The following is a 21398-nucleotide window of genomic DNA, read 5'->3' on the forward strand; positions in this document are numbered from 1 at the left end:
TCTGACAATGACGATAGCAGAGGCAGACACTGAAAGCTTGATTTTACAAACAAATGTGACGCTGCTAGACAACAGAAAAGCATTTATCGAAACTGAAATACAGATATGGGGAACATGCGTGGAGTGAGTGTGTGTCCGCGCGGAGCGACGGGGCGGATGTTTTCGGCGCGGCCCGTAGCGCCGCTGCTACGGCTGCCCCTGCCCCCCCACCACGCCGCTGTGGTCGGCGGCCGGCCGGCAGGGCGGAGCCACCGGCGCCTGCCGAGCGCTCGGCAGCCGCAGGTAGCCGCGCGGCGCGCGGAACGCGGTCAGTTGGTGCGCCGCCGCCGACGCCGCAGCAGCACGGACAGTGTAGTGCCCTGCGCACGCCCGCCGCCTGTGAGCCAGTGACCGTGCCCCTAGCCTAGCGCCCCGTGCCGCGAGTGCCCCTGGAGCCGACTTGGCCCGCCTGCATGCCGACGCCGCGCCGCAGGTGAGTGCGCGCCCGGACCGGCCGGGCGCCATGTTACCGCCCGCCATCTTGCACAGTAGCCTGCCCTCTGTTTACGTCGTCACGGTCGCGTCGCTCGAGCTCTTATCACGCGGAGGCTCTGGTCGTTCACCACTACAGGTGGCAAACTTCTTGCGACAGGTCGCAAATTCCACCCAACACCTGCGTTCTTCTGATAAAAGTGTTCCAGTCGTACGAAATATCTGCGTCGTCATACTGTCTTCAACCCTACATCAGTGATTAAACGTCATTGACGCTGAATATACACGTCATGAATATTCTCGATGCATGAATTTACCGGGCCCGACGATTGTAGCAGCCATTTGGATCGAATGTCAAGTCTGTGGGAACCACATGCACTGCTCCACACCAAATACGTCCATACCATGGTGTGCCGATGCGTGAGTCTACAGGGATGCCAGGCAACATCCTTTGTCTACAATTGGGGAGGTATTTTCGTAGGAATACTAAACGTCTCATCAACGTTGTTTACACATGGAAATGTAACTCAAAAAATGGCTCTGAGCACTATGGGACTTAACAGCTGTGGTCATCAGTCCCCTAGAACTTAGAACTACTTAAACCTAACTAACCTAAGAACAGCACACAACACCCAGTCATCACGAGGTAGAGAAAATCTCTGGCCCCGCCGGGAATCGAACCCGGGAGAAATGTAACTCAGTCGGGCAATGACAGAGCAGGAATCACTCGTGGCACCTGTTGAAGGAAATACATAAGCGTTTTCCGACAGTATTTTTTACACTCCATTAGGCGAACTATAGGTTACTGCTGCATCATCTCTAGCCACCTGGTTAACATTTCCAGAATGACCCCCTCCGTGCCAACCAGCATGTGGTGCGAGAAAACATCGATCGTGTGAAAACCAACTCACCTTTTTCTCACATGACATAGTAACAACTTTGGATCAAGGCGATCAGGTAGGTACGGTATTTCTTGATTTCCGGAAAGCATTCGACACAGTACCACACTTACGCCTATTATCAACAGTACGCTACGATCATATGGGGTATCAGAATAACTATACGACTGGAGTGAGGAGTTTTTGGTAGGGAGGACACAGCATGTTATCTTGGATGGAGAGTCGTGATCAGATGTAGACTTAGTTTTGGGTGTGCTCCAGGGAAATATGTTGGGGCCCGTGTTGTTCAAGCTGTATTTTAATGATCTCGCGATAATGCAGTTATCTATAATGATGTACTGTCTGAAAGTAACTGCATAAATATGATATTTCAAAGACGTCCAGAAATTGGCAACTCGCTTTAAATGTTCAGAAATGCAAAACTGTGCACTTCACAAAACGAAAAAACGTAATATCCTGTGACTATAGTATCCAAAGAGTCAATGTTGAAATCGGCCAACTTATACTAATACCTGGGCATAACACTTCGTAGCGCTGTGAAATGAAATTATCACATAAGCTCAGCCGTGGGTAGAATACTGAGGAAGTACAGTATATCTACAAAGGAGATTGCTTACAAAGCACTCGTACGATGCATCCTAGAATATTGCTCAAGTGTGTGGGACCTGTACGAAACAGCACTAGGAGGGGATATTGAAAATATACGGAGAACTGCAGCACGAATGGCCACAGGTTGTTTGACCCACAGGATAATGCCACAAAGATGTTGTAAGAACTGGAGGACTCTTGCAGATAAATGGAAACTATCTGGAGACAATCTGCTAACAAAGTTTCAAGAACCGGCTTTAAATGATGACTATAGGAATGTACTACAATCCCCTACTATCGCTCATATACGGATCATGAGAACAAAATTAGAATAATTACAGTACGCACAGAAGCTTTCAAACAATCATTCTTCCTGCACCCATACATTGATGGAACGATAATGGGACATACCCTCTGCTATGCAAGTCACAATGGTTCGCAGAGTACGGATGTAGATGTAGCCCAGCTACTAAAACATGTCACAACAAGTTGTAACTTTGATGCGAAAATTGCGGATTTACAACCGTGAAAGCTAGAGTTTACTTCGTGCATTGCGCTACAAATTTCGTTTTCTGCAAGCAGACCTGACAATAAAGAATCGCATTTCAGCATGCTGACGCAGCTCGCGTGTGTAATTTCTACCTGCTTCACTTAGACTGGTCTGAAATAACATAGGCCATTTAAGCACTTAGTCAATCGTGTATGTTTCCTTCAGCTGGGCTTCTCAGTATTTATATTGCACGCTGGAAGAATGCTCTACATTTTTACACCTCTCAGAGTGCCTAACTAGGTACGAACATCTCGAGTCCTATAAACACACTATGAGGGAAATAATTCTTGAGTTTGTATTCAGGAAAAAATTATGCTAACAATGTCAGAATCTATCTTCTCTACTGTCAATGTCATGCATTTATCATATTCTTCCAAACCTCTACACGGATGTTGGTATGTCATGTCCAATTACTGCCAGAAAGCGAGTTAGATTGTTCAGTGCCAAGATTAAGAACGCCAAAATACCTCAAACACGGTTTTACTTAAATCGTTACAAAATATCTATTGTTCTACCCAAAACTGTGCGACAACGAAAGCCGTCATGGTGCCAGCATTGTTGTCAGCACGGCAAGCGCTGATCATAAACTCCATTCAGAGCGTCTCGTCTTGCTCCTCAGTGTCTCACTGAGCTCTGTGTGCGCCTCAAGTCTAAATACGTGTAGAAAACTACGGCTTTACTGCCCAGGAAACAAGTGTCAGAATAGTAGAACGATATTAATGCTTCTTAATGACGTTATTGTAAGAAACTACTGGAGAACCTTTGTAAATGTCGGCAGCAGTCTAGGATGAAATCAAAGCCCTCCTTTTACTAGTCAACATGCGTTCGTATTTCATCTGTTTCCGCATAATGACCTTCATCCTGAAAAGGGTTTTCTCGATTCCTTCCTTTACTTCTGGCAGGTACCACAAAGTGATGCCTCAGTAAGCATAAGGCATTTAGCGAAATGGTTCGCTTAGAGGCCACTATAGGTTCTGACTAACAGCTTCGATGCATCTGATCGGCAGTTGATGGACAAAATATCGGCGACTTCCGTTCACCCCTGGTACACAAACTTGGAGATCTTTCTGGGACAACGCGATCTTTTCTTTAACAGCCTACATAGATTCCGAAAGCTTCCATCATAGAGACTCAACTATCGGTGACATTGTTCCAATACTTTGTCCTGGTAATCATAGACAGAGGTAAGCAAATGCACTCACTACTTAAGTTTCGAAAGACTATATATTCTGCGACTCACTGTCACCATTTTAGGAAGAGTTTTATGGGTTACTCCTCCAGAGCTAATAACATATTGACAACCAGTGCACTGCATATTATTCTGGTTGGCTAGGCAATAATAAACTATTTCGAACTATCGGATTATAGTAGGCCGTGAACTTGGAATATTATGTTACTAACGTAACAAATTTGGCATATAGCGTGGTTGGCCACGAGGAAATGTTCTACTAAAAAAATATTTTGAATATATACAACTGGATACTGAAGAAGATATCACCCTGGTTCACAGAATGGCAGCTACGACTAAAAACAGAGAAATATATTTTGATTCACTTCAGAAGAAGTAAACATGCGAATAAGCCGTCTCATACAATTATAAACTTGGAATATTCGAACTGTGTTGTAATAACCATTAGGAGGAGCACGAGAGTTTGAGGGCTAGATGAAGTAAGCATCCGCTCATTGGCTGAGTATTGGACGACTGCTACAGAAGATATTGCTTGTAGAACACTGGCAAACTCTGGATTGGACTTGATGTGATTTTAGGTCCTTATTCCCGACATTTCTATACAGATGGAGTGTATCAAACGTATATCTTTTTGAAGTAACAGACAGTTTCGTGCGAATACAGACAAACGGAGAGTCTGACTTGCGACGTCTTCGGGCCTGGTGATCAGCCGCTACGAAAGAAAAAAAATAGCTGAGTAAAAGTTTCATAGCTCGAATCTGAGAGATTTCATGTGATGTCCGCCCAGAACTGCAGAAGAAAAGCGACGAAAAAACAGATGGAAAAAAATTTTGGTCTGATGGTAAAGCAGGTGCCTAGAAACCGAGAGGCTGCAGGATCGAATCCCTGTCAGATCATGGAAATTTTCAGTCTACCTGTAATTTGCGTTCACCTACGTACGATGTGAGGAGTCGAGAGGAACGACACGTAGTTCAGATCCCATGTTAAACTGTAGGTCTCCTTTCCTCAGTTGGATGACTGTAGTAGACCAGGAATACGAAAGTCGCCGAAGTGACGTCCAATTGAAAGACCTACACCCGACTATTAAGCCACGTAGCAATTATTATTACTGAGGTGATGATAACTCTGAATTTTCAGACGCAAAATAAATGAGGAGACTATCCAAATAAAAAATTTCGAGGCCTGATTTTCAGTGAGCATTACAGGAATATTCTGGATTTTCCTACGCACCGTTCCTGTAGGATCATGAATAAAATATTAGTTACTGATCTAACAGGGCTTAAATGCACTCATTTTTTCCCAATGAAGTACGTTTCCAGGGAAGGAGAAAATCTTAATATTATAGTGCCTTGATAAGTAATCTCTGCCACGCACACCTGTAGAAACGCGACAGGTGTGTCACATGTTGGAATAGCGCCTGGAGTCCGAACGCTTGTCTTGAAGCTATCTGCTGTTTACAGTCGGAGTGAGGGAGATAGATCATAAGGTAGCAATAAGTAATTTTATTGGATTGCTAATATACTGAGAAGTTCATTGAAGAAACATAACATTTGGGAGCTTTCAAGAACAAAATCTGAGGTGCGGTAGTATAACATGAGCACTGAGCAGTACACAGAATGGTCAAATATTCTATTTTTAAAGAGAAAGACTGAACTTCTTGGGGTTGAAATATCAGAAATGATATGTGTTAATAATACATTTCCTAGGCTTCACAGTTCGAACTAAACAGCAAAGTGCTTTACCAGACATAATTCTACTCCCCTGACGTAAACAACTGTTCGCCAAACTATTTATACAGGAACCTGCACTTAAAAGGAGAATCCGAAACACTATGCAACGTGGCATTTTCACATTCACAGGAGTTGCAATACACGTATACAAGGAAGAAGCTCTAAAGCCGGCCAGACATGGAACCTGCACGGTTTTAGTTTATCGAAGAGTCACCAGTCAGTTACGAAGCCACACAAATATAGCAACGATAAAACTACTTTTACACTAATCACCTACATATCTTTGTCGTTTAATATTGCAGTGTGAACTAGAGTAATCTCCTCCTTATCGTCTACCTCAAAACGCACGGAAGAGCACACAAGGTGAAAACGCTCACGACAGAGGCACCGAATGGTGGTTGTCGTCGGGTGTCGCTTCTCGCTTTCAGTCCTATTTACAGATGGTGCACGGATCAAACGATTGTCAACACACTTCTGTAAACTTCCGAATTTCTCTAATTATAGCTCTGAGAAAGTAATGTGTTTGTTGCTTCTGAATGTGGGATGTCGAAATTACTAGAGTAAGAGTTTCAACCATATAGAACACCCATAGCATAGAGTTCTCCAGTGGGATTTGTAGGGCACTTCTGTGACGCTTTCGGACTGATTAAAGACACCAGAAACGAAGCGAACAACTCTTATTTGAATCTTCTCCTCCTCTTATCAGGAAATAAAACTACGTAACATTCACAAATTCAAGGACTATTCGTAATTGACTTCCTTTTTGGGTGAATTACATGTTTGTGGTAAATCTTAAGTATTGCATCTGCCTTCCCAGTGGGCATTCTTACGTTGTCGTTGGACCTTAAATCATTCGCGACAGATACTCCAAGATGTTTGGCACTTGTAACTGATCAGCTGTCGCGTAGTCGAACGACATCAAATCATTTCCTCTGCTTTCGCACCTTATACCACGTTCATTTATATTAACAATCGGCTTCCAGTTTTTGCTGCATGCGCTGATCATCTTCGAGTCTTCCTGGTTTTTGTGCCAGTTTTCTGACTAAGGGAAGCCACCTTACACAACAAAGTCTCCTGCGAACATTTTCAGAAAACAGAGAGCGTTGACTGCCTGTCCATTTGCATCAACAATACTAGCGATTCACCCCAGTATCTACGACTTGACGACTTGTGTGGCGTAATGGTAATACAAAATCGCTGCAATAGTTCCTGGGATTGGCCTTCCCACACGGATAGAGAAACGGTGCAGCGGACTTTTATTTATAATATGTATAGAAACTGTGAAGTGCAACGGACCCTGTCACACTTACCTGAGGTACGTTGCACGCTATTTTCGCTTGATGGTATCTTTTCATTAAGAAGGACGTACTGCGTTTTGTCCGGCAGAAGACTGGAAAAGAAAATTGAGAATGAGCTAGGTGACGATCAGTTTGGCTTTAGGAAAAGTAAAGGGACGAGAGAGGCAATTCTGACGTTACGGCTAATAATGGAAGCAAGGCTAAAGAAAAATCAAGACACTTTCATAGGATTTGTCGACCTGGAAAAAGCGTTCGACAATATAAAATGGTGCAAGCTGTTCGAGATTCTGAAAAAAGTAGGGGTAAGCTATAGGGAGAGACGGGTCATATACAATATGTACAACAACCAAGAGGGAATAATAAGAGTGGACGATCAAGAACGAATTGCTCGTATTAAGAAGGGTGTAAGACAAGACTGTAGCCTTTCGCCCCTACTCTTCAATCTGTGCATCGAGGAAGCAATGATGGAAATAAAAGAAAGGTTCAGGAGTGGAATTAAAATACAAGGTGAAAGGTTATCAGTGATACGATTCGCTGATGACATTGCTATCCTGAGTGAAAGTGAAGAAGAATTAAATGATCTGCTGAACGAAATGAACAGTCTAATGAGTACACAGTATGGGTTGAGAGTAAATCGGAGAAAGACGAAGGTAATGAGATGTAGTAGAAATGAGAACAGCGAGAAACTTAACATCAGGATTGATGGTCACGAAGTAAATGAAGTTAAGGAATTCTGCTACCTAGGCAGTAAAATAACCAATGACGGACGGAGCAAGGAGGACATCAAAAGCAGACTCGCTATGGCAAAAAAGGCATTTCTGGCCAAGAGAAGTCTACTAATATCAAATGCCGGCCTTAATTTGAGGAAGAAATTTCTGAGGATGTACGTCTGGAGTACAGCATTGTATGGTAGTGAAACATGGACTGTGGGAAAACCGGAACAGAAGAGAATCGAAGCATTTGAGATGTGGTGCTATAGACGAATGTTGAAAATTAGGTGAACTGATAAGGTAAGGAATGAGGAGGTTCAAATGGCTCTGAGCACTATGGGACTCAACTGCTGAGGTCATTAGTCCCCTAGAACTTAGAACTAGTTAAACCTAACTAACCTAAGGACATCACAAACATCCATGCCCGAGGCAGGATTCGAACCTGCGACCGTAGCGGTCTTGCGGTTCCAGGCTGCAGCGCCTTTAACCGCACGGAATGAGGAGGTTCTACGCAGAATCGGAGAGGAAAGGAATATGTGGAAAACACTGATAAGGAGAAGGGACAGGACATCTGCTAAGACATGAGGGAATGACTTCCATGGTACTAGAGGGAGCTGTAGAGGGCAAAAACTGTAGAGGAAGACAGAGATTGGAATACGTCAAGCAAATAATTGAGGACGTAGGTTGCAAGTGCTACTCGCTACTCTGAGATGAAGAGGTTGGCACAAGAAAGGAATTCGTGGCGGGCCGCATCAAACCAGTCAGTAGACTGATGCCCAAAAAAAAAAAACACTGCTGACCCATTTTGACATTTTGTCTCTTCTGTATGTATCAGTAGTTGAGTGAGTGATGCATAAAAAAATTGTTCTAAGCCGTTTTGCAATGATAGAGTTCTGCTGTTTGCCATTGTAACAAATCTTTTACAACCTCACGCTGTTTTAAAATTATACTTTTACAAATATTTCGATCCAACCATTTTGCTTGCACCCTTTCACTATGCGGAAAAGATTGTCAGCTGTTCAAAAGATGGCTCTGAGCACTTTGGGACTTAACATCTGAGGTCATCAGTCCCTTAGAACTTAGAACTACTTAAACCTAACTAACCTAAGGACATCACACACATCCATGCCCGAGGCAGGATTCGAACCTGCGACCGTAGCGGTTCCGCGGTTCCAGATTGTAGCCCCTAGAACCGCTCGGCCACACCGGCCGGCTGTCAGCTGTTGTTACAACTGTCTACTTCAGCAAATGGTGCAGGTAACGTGCGTATTTGGTAAAGCAAAAATTTTAAAACTCCCATGGCCGACGAAATTCTGTAAAGACGACAAACCCATTTGTGCTTGTCGTTAATGACAAATCGACAGACACCTTTAAGCTGCATCTTGTAATGTTAGTTTGATTAGAAAAAGAGAAATGGATTTGAGAGTAGTTAATAGGAGAAAATTTTACGAGATATACGCGTTGAGATTTAAGACACCACTGTCCTTGAACGATGGATGTCAAAAATAGGCAACACAAAGTAAAATTTCTCCATGTTGCTGTGAGCTGCCGTTTGGCGGTAGTAGGCCATCTCACTCACGCAAATCTTGATTTATAGATTGCATTGTACCGTTACATCATCAAAGAACATACTGGTGTGGAACGGAATACGTAATCATGACAGTGCGGAAATTGAAATGAGGATGGGTGAGTCGTGTAGCTAGTTGAATGGATTTTAGATAAACCAAGGAAGTTCTCTGTTGGAATCCAAAAGATAAGAAAAAAACCGAGGGTACAACCTAATGGAAGGTGGGTAGATGATGCCAGAAAAAATGCAGAAGAAGCATGGACGCGTGTGACCACATTATATAATGCATGGAGAAATGTCGCGGGGCCCTTTACCTAACAGTGAATTTCAAATGATTGTCGACGAAAATGGCGATGGTGACGACAATTGTTAAGTTAATGGATCCAGTGAAAGTGTAACAATGACTTTGCTTGTATTCATCTATGAACCAATTAGCTGGCTGGTTCCCCATCTCCGTAGGACCACAATACTGAAGCAGTTAAAGTACCAACACACACACAGAGGCACGATTCACAGGCAGATTGTGCATCAGAGTTGCCCTTCTTAAGGCAACCTGCGATTACGGGGGCAGTAACATCCTCTGGCCGCAGAGTTAAGATAAAATAATTACCAAATTACAGATCTCTGGTTTCCCGTCGTTAGCGAAACCTGCCGCTGAGGAGAAAAAAGCTGAAGAAAATGAACCAGTTCTCTGAACCAATTAATGGTTGTGTATAGTTCTTACATTTTCTGTGAAATTAAGTTTTTTGAAGTGTTTCGATGCTCAACCTATTCTACGGATCTGATGTTTCTCTATACTTTCGCTGCAACTTTTTGCTGTATTTGGAATACCGTAACAGTTCCTCTAACAGTTTGTATGCTCTGTCAGAGTGAACGTGTGTAATTGTGGTGTTTAAAGTCATTGTGAGCAGAGAATCTGAACAAACCTAGGGCGAGAACTCCGCTTATATAAATATAGAATGCGTAGTAACTGTTGAAGAAATGCAATGAAAAGTTCAACTGTTCAGTTTTGTTCGCATTGAAAAGTAATATCTTCTGTCTTCTTTTCTCTTCTATCATTATCGTTTTCTGTAGCGAATTTTGCTGCTCAAAACAGGTCTGAACTAAACGTTAATTCAAATTTAAAGGCATGAATATCGTTCAGATTTAATTTTGGCCAGTGCTGTATGTATCATGATTTTCAGTTTATCGAATTCTGAGAATTTCCCGCCAAACATACATTTCATAGGCGATTTATCGCTAATATTTTTCTTTAACTCGTGTCTCACATTAGTAGTGATCGCCTGAGGCACTTAAAAAACTTAAATTTTAATTGAGGTCTGAAAGATTACTTTTCTGCGTCTATACTCTTCATATTTTTCTGTAGAAATTTCTCTACGATGTGTTTTTCTTCTTGCAGTAACCTATTCTTTTCGCATGAAATACGTGACGCGGAGACCACGAAAACATTTCCGTGGCGCCATTGCTACAGTTAAACAGACGTAACTTCCGATGATGGTTTCTAGAAGGTGAAACGGACTTTGTAACTCGGGAACTCACGCTCACAGCACCCGAAGAAGACAGCGATATAGTTCGGCTCGGAAATTTTGTGCAGAAGAATGGAATCAACACCCGGGTTCGGCATACTTAACTATATCCAACACACAATTTCATATGTTTAAGTAAAAGGACGGAAGTCTTTGCTATTAATCTGTAAAAAATGAAAAAAAAAACCATCTTGTTAATCGTGTCTTTTATTTATAGTGTTTTGGAATAAAAATGAAATTAGTGACTGAAGGCGGTTTGGTTTCTTTTGCATTTTCTGGAAAATTTTTTTTACGACGTAGCTTTTCATTTTAGCGTACAGATCCACCATGAAATTCTGGATGTACATAGACCAAACACAATTGATGTTCTAGCACACTTTCAAACTTGCCCAAATAACACAACAGTGTCAACAACAATACTCAAGAGGTTCCAGTTTTCCCATTAATACGTTGTCCTTCTTTTCCCAGATTATTAATTGGGAAACTTCCACTACACTTTTTTTATATTAGATAGGAAAAAAATGGAATGTATGCATCTAGGAAAAAGAATCAAAAGATAATTTAAATCCAGTACCTGACTTATCTGTGTCAAAGTCAAAGGTCAGGCAAGTAAATTAATTAATTTTTTTTTACGATGTAGCTTTTCATTTCAGCGTACAGATTCACCGTGAAATTCTGGATGTATATAGACCAAACACAATGACGCGCCCGGCCATGGGGCAATGGTGATAGCAGTTTGATCAAGGCCGCAGAAGCGTGGGTGATGCTGATCTGAAAGAAAGATCTTGCGTCAGGCGATTTCTATCTAATCGGCAAGCTGAAAGAACATCTGGGTGGGGGAAGGGGGAGGAGGGATATTTTCCAACGATGAGGACGTTCACACAGCGGTTCTAGAATGGCTCCGTGACCAACGAGCGGATTTCTAACGTCGAGAAATCGAATGACTTTTAGAATTTCCAAAGAAGGAAGGATGGAAAGTTATTGTTAAGTCCCATCTACGATGACGTGACTTGAGACGGAGCACAAGTTCTCCCAGGGTGTGCCTTAGCGGTTTAGGGAAACTATTGAAAACCAAAATCTGGATGATCGGACGGGGATTTGAACTTCGTCCTGCCGAATGAGAGTCCAGTGTGTTACTACAGCGCCACCTCGCACGATGCGACGTTCCGACCGTTGTTCACAGAGACTGGGTGGCTATGTTGAAAGTGTGGCGACATGTATCTGTGTCAATTTGAAGTGCTTTGCAGCATTCAGTAAAAGTCACTTAGCCTTTCATAATAACTTGCAGCATAGTTTTTGAAGTCCCCTTGTATTCTTCCCTCCCACACGACTTACACTTCCTCGACTTCAACAGTTCGCGTACACGATCCATCACCGTTCAGCCAGTACTGTCACTACCATCTCCTAGACCGTCGTCAATAAATGTAATGGCGTTAGAAGATGCCGTCAAAGTTGACCGCAAAAGTATTTTCCAAAATCACTTTCCATGCGAGGTATCAACACGTAATACTTTTAATGAAACGTGCCTGTACCTTTTAAAGGCAAGCTGGTTATTAATCGAAGATCGAACAAGATTAGCAACACAAGAAGACAGCCGTTTCATATGAACAGAGTGAGTGAAAATTTAAAATTCTTTATGTGAACAGCAGACCAACAAACGAAGTGAATATTCCCTCGTGTTAGGTTTCCCTCCTTTCTCCGCAGGATGACCATAGCACATGGTTCAAATGGCTCTAAGCGCTCAGTACCCTAGAACTTAGAACTACTCAAACCTAACTAACCTAAGGACATCACACGCATCCATGCCCGAGGCAGGATTCGAACCTGCGACCGTAGCAGCAGCGCGGTTCCGGACTGAAGCGCCTAGAACCGCTTGGCCACAGCGGCCGGCACCATAGCACATGCCAAGACTGTACAGAACAACTTTATTATCTATGTGCACTTTTGTTAAATGCTTTTGTATTGCCATTGTAGCTTCAAGTTGAGGTTTGCCCCTCGAAATTTGTTGCTTCATTGATGTAAGTGGGTCAATAAAGTTTTTTACTGGTAGCGGTCTCTGATAAACATTTTCGTACGGTTGTACCTAATCATCTCTCCCGCTATGTCCGTGTCACTGGTTTGCTTCGTCGTTTGGTAACTGGTGATGTTTTTGAAGTTAACACAAATAGCACGACCTGCAGGGTGGAGGGGGGGGGGGGGAGGGGGCGGCGGGGATTGGTAGTCAGGTAGTCAAGGATATGCCGGGGAGTCACGAGACAGACACCGGCGAGATACATTGCCGAGTAGCGCAGCCGTGTGGCGGCTCCGATGGTACAGGCAAGACGTTCGCAGCTCCTCTAACCGGCCACGCACGGCGGGGGAATGTGTGTCAAGGTGCGTGCGCGCACTTGGACGCGCCTCCTCCCACAACCTGCACATTCCACCGCCAGCATCCGCAGGGGTGGGCGGATCTTTTGTCCGCTAGCCACTCCCCTGACACAGAGAAATTTCGACCGCTACTAACTAAGCAATAAAATCGCTGTGGCTTCTCAGTCCCAGCCCTACCATCAAAACGCTATTAAAAAGTATAGTATGAGAACTTTCGGTAGTTACTGAAGCCTTATGCTGCAAAACGAATAGATTTCAAGTCCCTGTCCGGCAGTCCTACTTTATTTCACTCGCAAATTATCGCAGATACGAGGGGCGTAAAATAAGTGATGCATCATTTTTTTTAAGCAGCTTGCTTTCATTCGTGATTACAATACACTACTCTTTTGAGTACAAAACTCTACTTTTCAACATAATCCCCGTTCAGTGCGACAGCTTTACGCCACCTTACTGGGAGGGACTGTATTCCCACATGGTATCACTCTATTGGTCGACGTTGGAGCCAGTACTGCTTCCCGCGGAGTGTATGCTTTATTGGGCCAAACAGATGGAAGTCGGTAGTTGCGAGGTTCAGGCTGTGGGTTGGATGACGAAGGAGAGTGCAGTGAAGTTTTTTGAGATCCTCTCGGGTGCGCAAAAATGAGTGGGGCCTGCGTTGTCATGGAGAAGGAGAAGTTCGTTTGCATTTTTTTTTGTCGACGAAGAAGCTGAATTTTCTTCAGTTTCCTGAGGGTAGCACAATACAGAGTTGATCGTTGCATCATGAGCGACGACGTTAAACAGAATAACCTCTTCAGAGTCCTAGAAGACTGTCGCCATGACTCTACTGGCCAATGATGCGGCTTTGAACATTTTCTTCGGAGGAGAGATGGAGTAGCGCCACTCCGTGGATTGCCGTTTGTTTCCGGTGCGAAGCGACGAACCCATGTTTCATTACCTGTGACGATGGTCGAAAAACTGGTTCAAATGGCTCTAAGCACTATGGGATTTAATATCTGAGGTCATCAGTCCCCTTTACCTTTAACCCAAATCAATACAGACTCATTTTGATTAATTTTTCTTTTGCTACGAGTATACAAGACAAGAGGAGATGTTGAGTCATAAGCTGATTTACCAATATCTTTACTACCAATTTCAAACATATGATAGGTACGATAGGCAATTACATCTCTATCATTAAAACTTTCGAGACCAGGTACACTAGGAACTCCGGTACCACCTCTTACTATGGCAACGGTGAACCATCCATTTCCATGTGAGAAAGTGTCGTTTATATCCAAGCTAAAATTAAGAGAACATCCAAGAAATACAGAAGGTCCATCGACGAGATCGTGGGCTGCAACACTCTTCACTGGAATGCGATTTTTCTTGTTTCCTGATGTTGTTGTAAGTTCAATGTTTTCTATGGTTTTGTAAACTGTTGTGCGGCTTCGTAAATGTGTGCTTCGTGTGTAGTGTCCCCAAGGGTAGACGATTTCCAAATGGTTCAAATGGCTCTGAGCACTATGGGACTTATCTTCTGAGGTCATTAGTCCCCTAGAACTTAGAACTACTTAAACCTAACTAACCTAAGGACATCACACACATCCATGCTCGAGGCAGGACTCGAATCTGCGACCGTAGCGGTCGCGCGGTTCCAGACTGTAACGCCTAGAACCGCTCGGCCACTCCGGCCGGCAGACGATTTCCAGTGGTTTCTCCTTAGCGTCCATGTTTTGTAAATGTTTCTTATTCCGTTTAACCAGGTGATTTTGTCCTTCTTAGAATGATGTTACGTAATGTTTTTTGTCTGTTCTCTACGTTTATGCATATATTTTGAAGCGGTTCTTGAGCGTGGTGAACCTATCTTGTAGCGCGTAGAAGACGTATGTTCTTCTAGTCATCAGAATTCCATTACGTTCGGTCACATATTTTTCCAAGAATTTCCGCTCCTGTTTCTAATTTTTCACACTTTAGAGTGACCGTCGACAACTCTAGTTTCTTATCCGTATAGTGCATCGGGTAGAACAACTGTTTGTAATACTTTAAATCGCATCGTGCAATAGTGCTTTTTATAATGGTTGTTCCATGTGTTTTTTATGCCATTTGAAGTCTGATGATGCTTTTCAAATATTTTCGTGTATTGACCTATAATGGCATTACGGTGACTAGAATTTACCTGATAAAGGATGTCAGTAAAAGTGTTCCATATTTCATGTAAAATGAAACTTAATCGCTGTTTCCATGTAGATCTTACATGTAATACATTTTCTCGGACTACATCTCAAGCCCTGCCTTTGATACTGTCTTGTATATTTTACCTACAACACTTTCTTATGTAGTGTTATTTATGTCATTAGTGAAGACTAAGCGTTTAACACTCACTTTTGGGACCAGAATTATCTTTGATGTCAATTCTCTTGTAATGTTATCTAGAATTAAATAAATCGTGAAAGGCGACAGACAATCGTCATGTCATTGCCTGCGTTACTTAGAACGTTATATCATTTCTGTTTTTCGGAATATATACAGTTTTCAACTTAAATTAAATGACAAATTAAATTTAAACCTAAAAAAGTAATATTTTTCTTTAGAGACAATATGTTTGACGATACTTCTAATATTTTCGCATTTAAAGAATGCTGTCTTCGCAATCAAATTAGATATCATTCATATAAATACTAAAATTATACTAAGGTATAAGCTAAAGAAACAAACTTAAGAATAATTTGTAGTATTTGAATATAGTTTCATATCCTTTTACGTTGAAAAAAATTATTTCAGTTATTTTTCGGACAGTAACAATAAAATCAAGTTATACAACTAATAAACGAGAATGTCTTGTATTATTTTGTAAGACAATTTTAAGCGGAAGAGATGTACTTGACTAAAATGTTGTGTCCTGATGGTGTTTCGAGACACACAGCCAGCGAACTGAAAGAAAAAAAAATTGATTTGTGTTCAGGAATAGCAGAGCACAAATCCTTTAATAGTTAAGAGAGTATAGTAACATTTAATGTGTGGATGCAGTATTGCATTTCTTGCTAACTTTGGCCATTGTTGAAATTGACGCTCTACCAGACTACACCTGGAATGTTTCGAACAATTTCGACAAAACGTGCTATACATGTAACTTATTATGCGAAAACAGAGAAATCGGTGAAAATAGGACACAACTAACATTCTTAGGGATGGAAGAGGAGGTAGGGGAGAGAAAGGAAAGGGGTGCCATATACGCATAACTCTCGAACGCAAGAAAGTATTTCAGTCAAACTTAGAATGCATATAGCCCACTATATATATATATATATATATATATATATATATATATATATATATATATATATATATATATACTGCAGAATGTAGGGTAGCCGTAACACCAAAAGTAAGAGAGATGATCGTTAAATGGAGGCGACATGTATAAATAATCGATATTAGTCTCAAACCTATAGTATTCGAGGCTGCTAGGCTGATTTGTGGCAGTTGATGGATAGCGGTGGATGTGAGATATGTTCACCTCGAGGCATGCACATTCTTCAGCAGCTGCTATTCTTCACATTCCTTCGTCCTAAACGGCTTCAGCCTTTCTTGGCAGTGTGTCATGGTAGGCTAGCGCCCATCACCATACTAACGTCAGAGTGCCAGTATATATTACAGTGAACTGGTTCTATCACTTACTTTATTGTCTACAGCTCTCTGTGGTGTCTTTGGAGAGCACGTGTCCCTCATAAGCGATCTTCCTACCAGCATTCCGTAAGAAACATTACTTAGTCGTTTATTCAATATCGCGGCGCCACAGCCATGTTTACTTAGTACAAGGATTGCTTGAATATGTTAATGAGCGTGATGTTCGGAACCGGTTGTATATAAACGTAAAATGAAGAAGATAATTACTGCCACGATGACAACTAATCAAGCACTTTCTATGCAGAAAAGTTTGTACTGTACTTACATTCTACATACGCACCAGTTGTCCGTCATTTGGTGTTTTCGAGAACGAAAGCGAGGACAGTCTCTTGTTATTGAAGGATGTCTTGTGTTTCCCTCGCCTGTGACGATACATTTTGGGACCACTGATGAGGGAAGCATTCGCTTCCGTAGCCGTCGTCGCTAAGGCACGCTGCAGTTTATGGACCCGTATCACCAGACGATGCAGTAAAGCCCTCGGTTGGATTCCAAACCTCTACTCAGTATTTAATTTGAAATGCTAAGAAAAAGTAGGACACGAACCTAAGAGTACTGTCTTCAGAAATTGGTCAGTTAAGGACCTCGTTCATGCAGTTTACACATTAACTTCTTCTAGCGTGGGTCTGAAACCTGTATTTATTGTTGAAAGGACTTGTCAACCGCCGGCCGTTGTGGCCGAGCGGTTCTAGGCGCTTCAGTCCGGAACTGCCCTGCTGCTACGGTCGCAGGTTCGAGTCCTGCCTCGGGCATGGATGTGTGTGATGTCCTTAGGTTAGTTAGGTTTAAGTAGTTCTAAGTCTAGGGGACTGATGACCTCAGATGTTAAGTCCCATAGTACTCAGAGCTATTTGAATTTGAACTTGTCAGCCATAAGTAATTGACGACGTATGACGGGCAGATACAATTTAAAACTAAGAGTGCCGTTTCGAGAATGAATTTTCCTTCTGCAGTGACGTGTGCAGATTAAAAGTGTGTGCTGAACCGAGACTCGACTCTCGGTTCTTTGCCTTTCGTGGACAAGTGCTTTACCGAGGAGGCGCGAGATGAGGTATTGGCGGAAGTAAAGCTATGAGGGTAGGAGTGGGGGTAGCGAGTCGTCCTTTGATAGCTCAGTTGTTAGAGCTTTTACCCGCGGAAGGAAAGGTCTCAAGTTCGAGTCTCGGTCCAGCACACAGTTTTAATCTGACAGGAAGTATGTGTCTTAATGGTTTAAGGAACTCTCAGTTGTCGAGGGGATGCTTATGTGGCCGCCAGGTTAGCTGACCTCGTTCCTACTGAGCATATCTAGAACGTCATCGAGCGAAATTTAGCGCCTTGTACACAGCACCGATCAGTCGCTGTGATTGGTCGGTGGCGGTTCAGAGATCATGGACCGATATGATTGTCTAAATATTATCTGTGTCTCGTGGAGTCCAAGGCACTTGGCGTCGCTGCTGTCATCAGGGCGAAAAGGAATTCTGCACGTTACGTGGTTGATGTCTCCAAGTTATTTTTATATGTAGGAAGGGTAACCGATATTAGAATATAAAAAATGATTTCATTTGTAGTATGGAGGGGTCCGGGGTTGTGTGGCAACGCCCGTTCTAGTGCTGACGTTCGGTGCGCTCTGTTTCCTCCGCGCCGCGGCGCTCGCGTGACAGAGAAACTGTAGTCGGCGGCTGGCGGTTTGTCTCCATCAGCTGGTGGGGGCTGGAGAGGCCGAAACGTGAGACTGCAAGTCGACACCAGGCGACGCCACGCGCCCAGGGACCTCGGAGTCAACCGCAGCTGTGGCCCCAATAAGGGTACCCATTTCATCGCGCGGTTTTGAGAAGGCGAGGACACTTTAGCAATAAATACGAGTCTGTAAGGCGTCAAGCAGTTCGCCAAGGTTTCATATCACAGGAAGAGCAACATTAAATACTCTTTGTGTCTTTAATAGCACGCCTGATAACCACCGCAATGTTGATGGTCGGAAACAGAGGGGAGAACGAAGACAGCCTGCCTTTTATGACTGGTGCTGGAACAGATACACGCTGCTTCCCACCTGCAGAGAAGGTTCATGTACTTCTCCATTTAAATCTATACTCCAGAAGCCGCCTTGCTGTGTGTGGTGGAGGGTACTTCCTGTTCCAGTCGCGAATAGCTCGCGGGGAGAACAATTCCCGGTAAGGCCGGTATTACACTATCGTATTTCTTTGACAAAGAAATATGGTAAAATATTCATCAAATTTCTTTGACAAAGATCTTCGACGTGGCGCTAAAAAGGGGTATTACATTATCGTCATATTTTTCGTCAAATTTCAAGAGGGCGAATAACTTATTATGCGCTGCATGATCATCAGGCTGTAGTCCGTCGACTGAAGTCGAGAAAGAGATTCATCGCCAAGGCTCAACCACTAGAGAGTCTAACCGCATCACCGAGCGAGGTGGCGCAGTGGTTAGCACACTGGACTCGCATTCGGGAGGACGACGGTTCAATCCCGTCTCCGGCCATCCTGATTTAGGTTTTCCGTGATTTCCCTAAATCGTTTCAGGCAAATGCCGGGATGGTTCCTTTGAAAGGGCACGGCCGATTTCCTTCCCAATCCTTCCCTAACCCGAGCTTGCGCTCCGTCTCTAATGACCTCGTTGTCGACGGGACGTTAAACACTAACCCACACCATCTAACCGCATCACCAGATGGAAGACCAAGCTACCACCCCTGCCTTGGACTCCACGAGACACAGATAATATTTAGACAATCATATCGGTCCATGATCTCTGATATCCCTGTAAAGGAAACGACTTGCCCTACCCTACTTGCAGATCGCTCAATCGTCTTAGGGTGGGCGTTCCTCTATGCAAGACCAACATGCGAAAAATGGGGCATTCTTCCAGCTCATGGAGATACATCCTGCGAGTGCGGAACAACACAAGACCCGGCCCACCTGCTAATATGTCCTCAACTTGAACAACCCTGCACAACACAGTACCTGATCGAGGGAACCAACAAGGCCATCGGAGTTGCTACCTTCTGGAAATGCTGACCGGACACGGAAATGAACGGAATTGAATGAACAGTTGCATTGTGTGTGTATTTGAAAGAAAAGCTGCGGAAAAAAGGAAACATACTTGGATGAAGCCATAGGTGTTACGTCGAGATAGTAAAAGAATTCAGCAAAATTTGTTACTAGAGCTGCAAGTGGAGGACGTCAAGTCTTATTTATAAATTACTTATCAATGAATGAGAGTGGATTTCAGTATTTACTCAGTAAAGTGGCTCCTCACATTACAAAACATAATACTCTCTTGAAAAATGCTGTACCTGCAGAAAACAGGGATTTCTTGATACAGGAGAGAGCTACTCTAGTTTACAACACAGCACTCGAATACCACATTGCACATTAATCAAAATAATTCCAGGAACGTGTGAAGCGATTTATTAAGTTGTGAAGGGGGAATATGTAAAGGCAAATAAATGTTTGGTACACCATATGGACATTAAGAACTGTTTTTATTTTTGGATAATTCAATTAATGGAATTAGTGTTCTAATAACTACAAAATTAATAAAAACTACGATACAGGGGAAGCGCTTTTTAACCTGTGGCATCCAGAGTTCATAAATAGACAAAGTAAAATGGAAAGATACGAAATTTTTTATTTTAGAGTGTGACCATAACCTCTATTCCGGCTTGCTCAAAAGCTGCGAGGGTGTTTGCGGATGGATAGGCGGATGGCTGTAGCCGCAATTGTGGACATATGTCGCCTGCAGCGAGGCCCTAGAGTTGATCATATTTATTTGACGACAGGCGAGATTTGACAACGTTCCCTATTACACCATCAAATTTCTTTGATATAAATATTTGACATATCTTCTTTGACAAAGAAATATGATTGTGTAATACCGACCTAAGCCTCTGCGTGGAAACGAATCTCTCTGATTTTATATTTACTGTCTTTTCACAAGATATACGTAAGATAAAGCATTACATCTGTTGACTCTTCTAGGAACGTGAGCTCTCGCAAGTTTTAACAGTAAACGACACTGTGGTGAAGAGCGCCTCTCTCGCAGCGTCTGCTTCTAGAGTTGGTTGGTCAGTCCTGTGAATCTTTCGTTTTTACTAAATGCTCTAAAAGCACCGAAAAAATAGCAACTTAAAAGCGAGAATCTCGTGTTCTAAACGCAGTGGTTTCTCGGCATGCGATTAGCTTGGTACTTAGTTCTCATGGTAATAAAATCGGATTAACTTGGTTCAGTTTATTAGGAATAATTTTAATGTGAAATTGAGTCCTCATCGTCAAACTTTTAAAATCACATTCGTAGAAAACGTTTGTGTAAGAAACTGGCTTGCGTATAAAACTGTTCTACAAGGTACCAATGGAAGGACTAATCACGATATCAACATTGGGAAAGGACAGATTTCAGAAAATTTTGAAAGCCAAAGAGTTGCGTTTACAGAGCACACACCTTGTTATCACAGCTCTTTAATATTTGTTTCGTCATAATTGACAAGCCCGTTAATAATGTGAGATGAACTAATGACATATTCTCTGAGACGAAAGATTGTAGCCCCACGGGATGGTAGTTAATATGAATAATATCCGCTATAAACGTGATTTAAAGGTGAACAGGAATAAAGCTGAGCGAAAAATACAAAAAATTACAACATCACTATCAGTACAAAATACAGAGAGTACAGAGATTCAGGTAGCCTACCTATTTACAGGGGCAAATGGAGAAAATCACAGCGTTCGAACAAATGCCATAAGAATTAAAGTTTTCTTTAGTAGATACCTGATCAGCAATGCTGAAATGTGAGCCCTACAATGTTAGTTCTTCTCAGTCCTACGTACGACGTAGAGCCAATCAC

At 42.7% G+C, this 21398-nt stretch overlaps 1 protein-coding gene across 1 annotated transcript in view; it reads left to right on the forward strand.

Moving 5' to 3' along the window:
* Window positions 1-329: 329 nt before the first annotated feature.
* LOC124593988 (protein bowel-like) overlaps window positions 330-21398 on the forward strand; it is a 295269-nt gene continuing 274200 nt past the window's right edge. Inside the window, exon 1 of the mRNA XM_047132340.1 lies at window positions 330-472. The gene's annotated coding sequence lies outside the window, so the exon portion shown is untranslated. The remainder of the gene's footprint in view (window positions 473-21398) is intronic.

Source organism: Schistocerca americana, chromosome 2 (genome assembly GCF_021461395.2).
Source record: "Schistocerca americana isolate TAMUIC-IGC-003095 chromosome 2, iqSchAmer2.1, whole genome shotgun sequence".
NCBI classification, from domain to species: domain Eukaryota; kingdom Metazoa; phylum Arthropoda; class Insecta; order Orthoptera; family Acrididae; genus Schistocerca; species Schistocerca americana.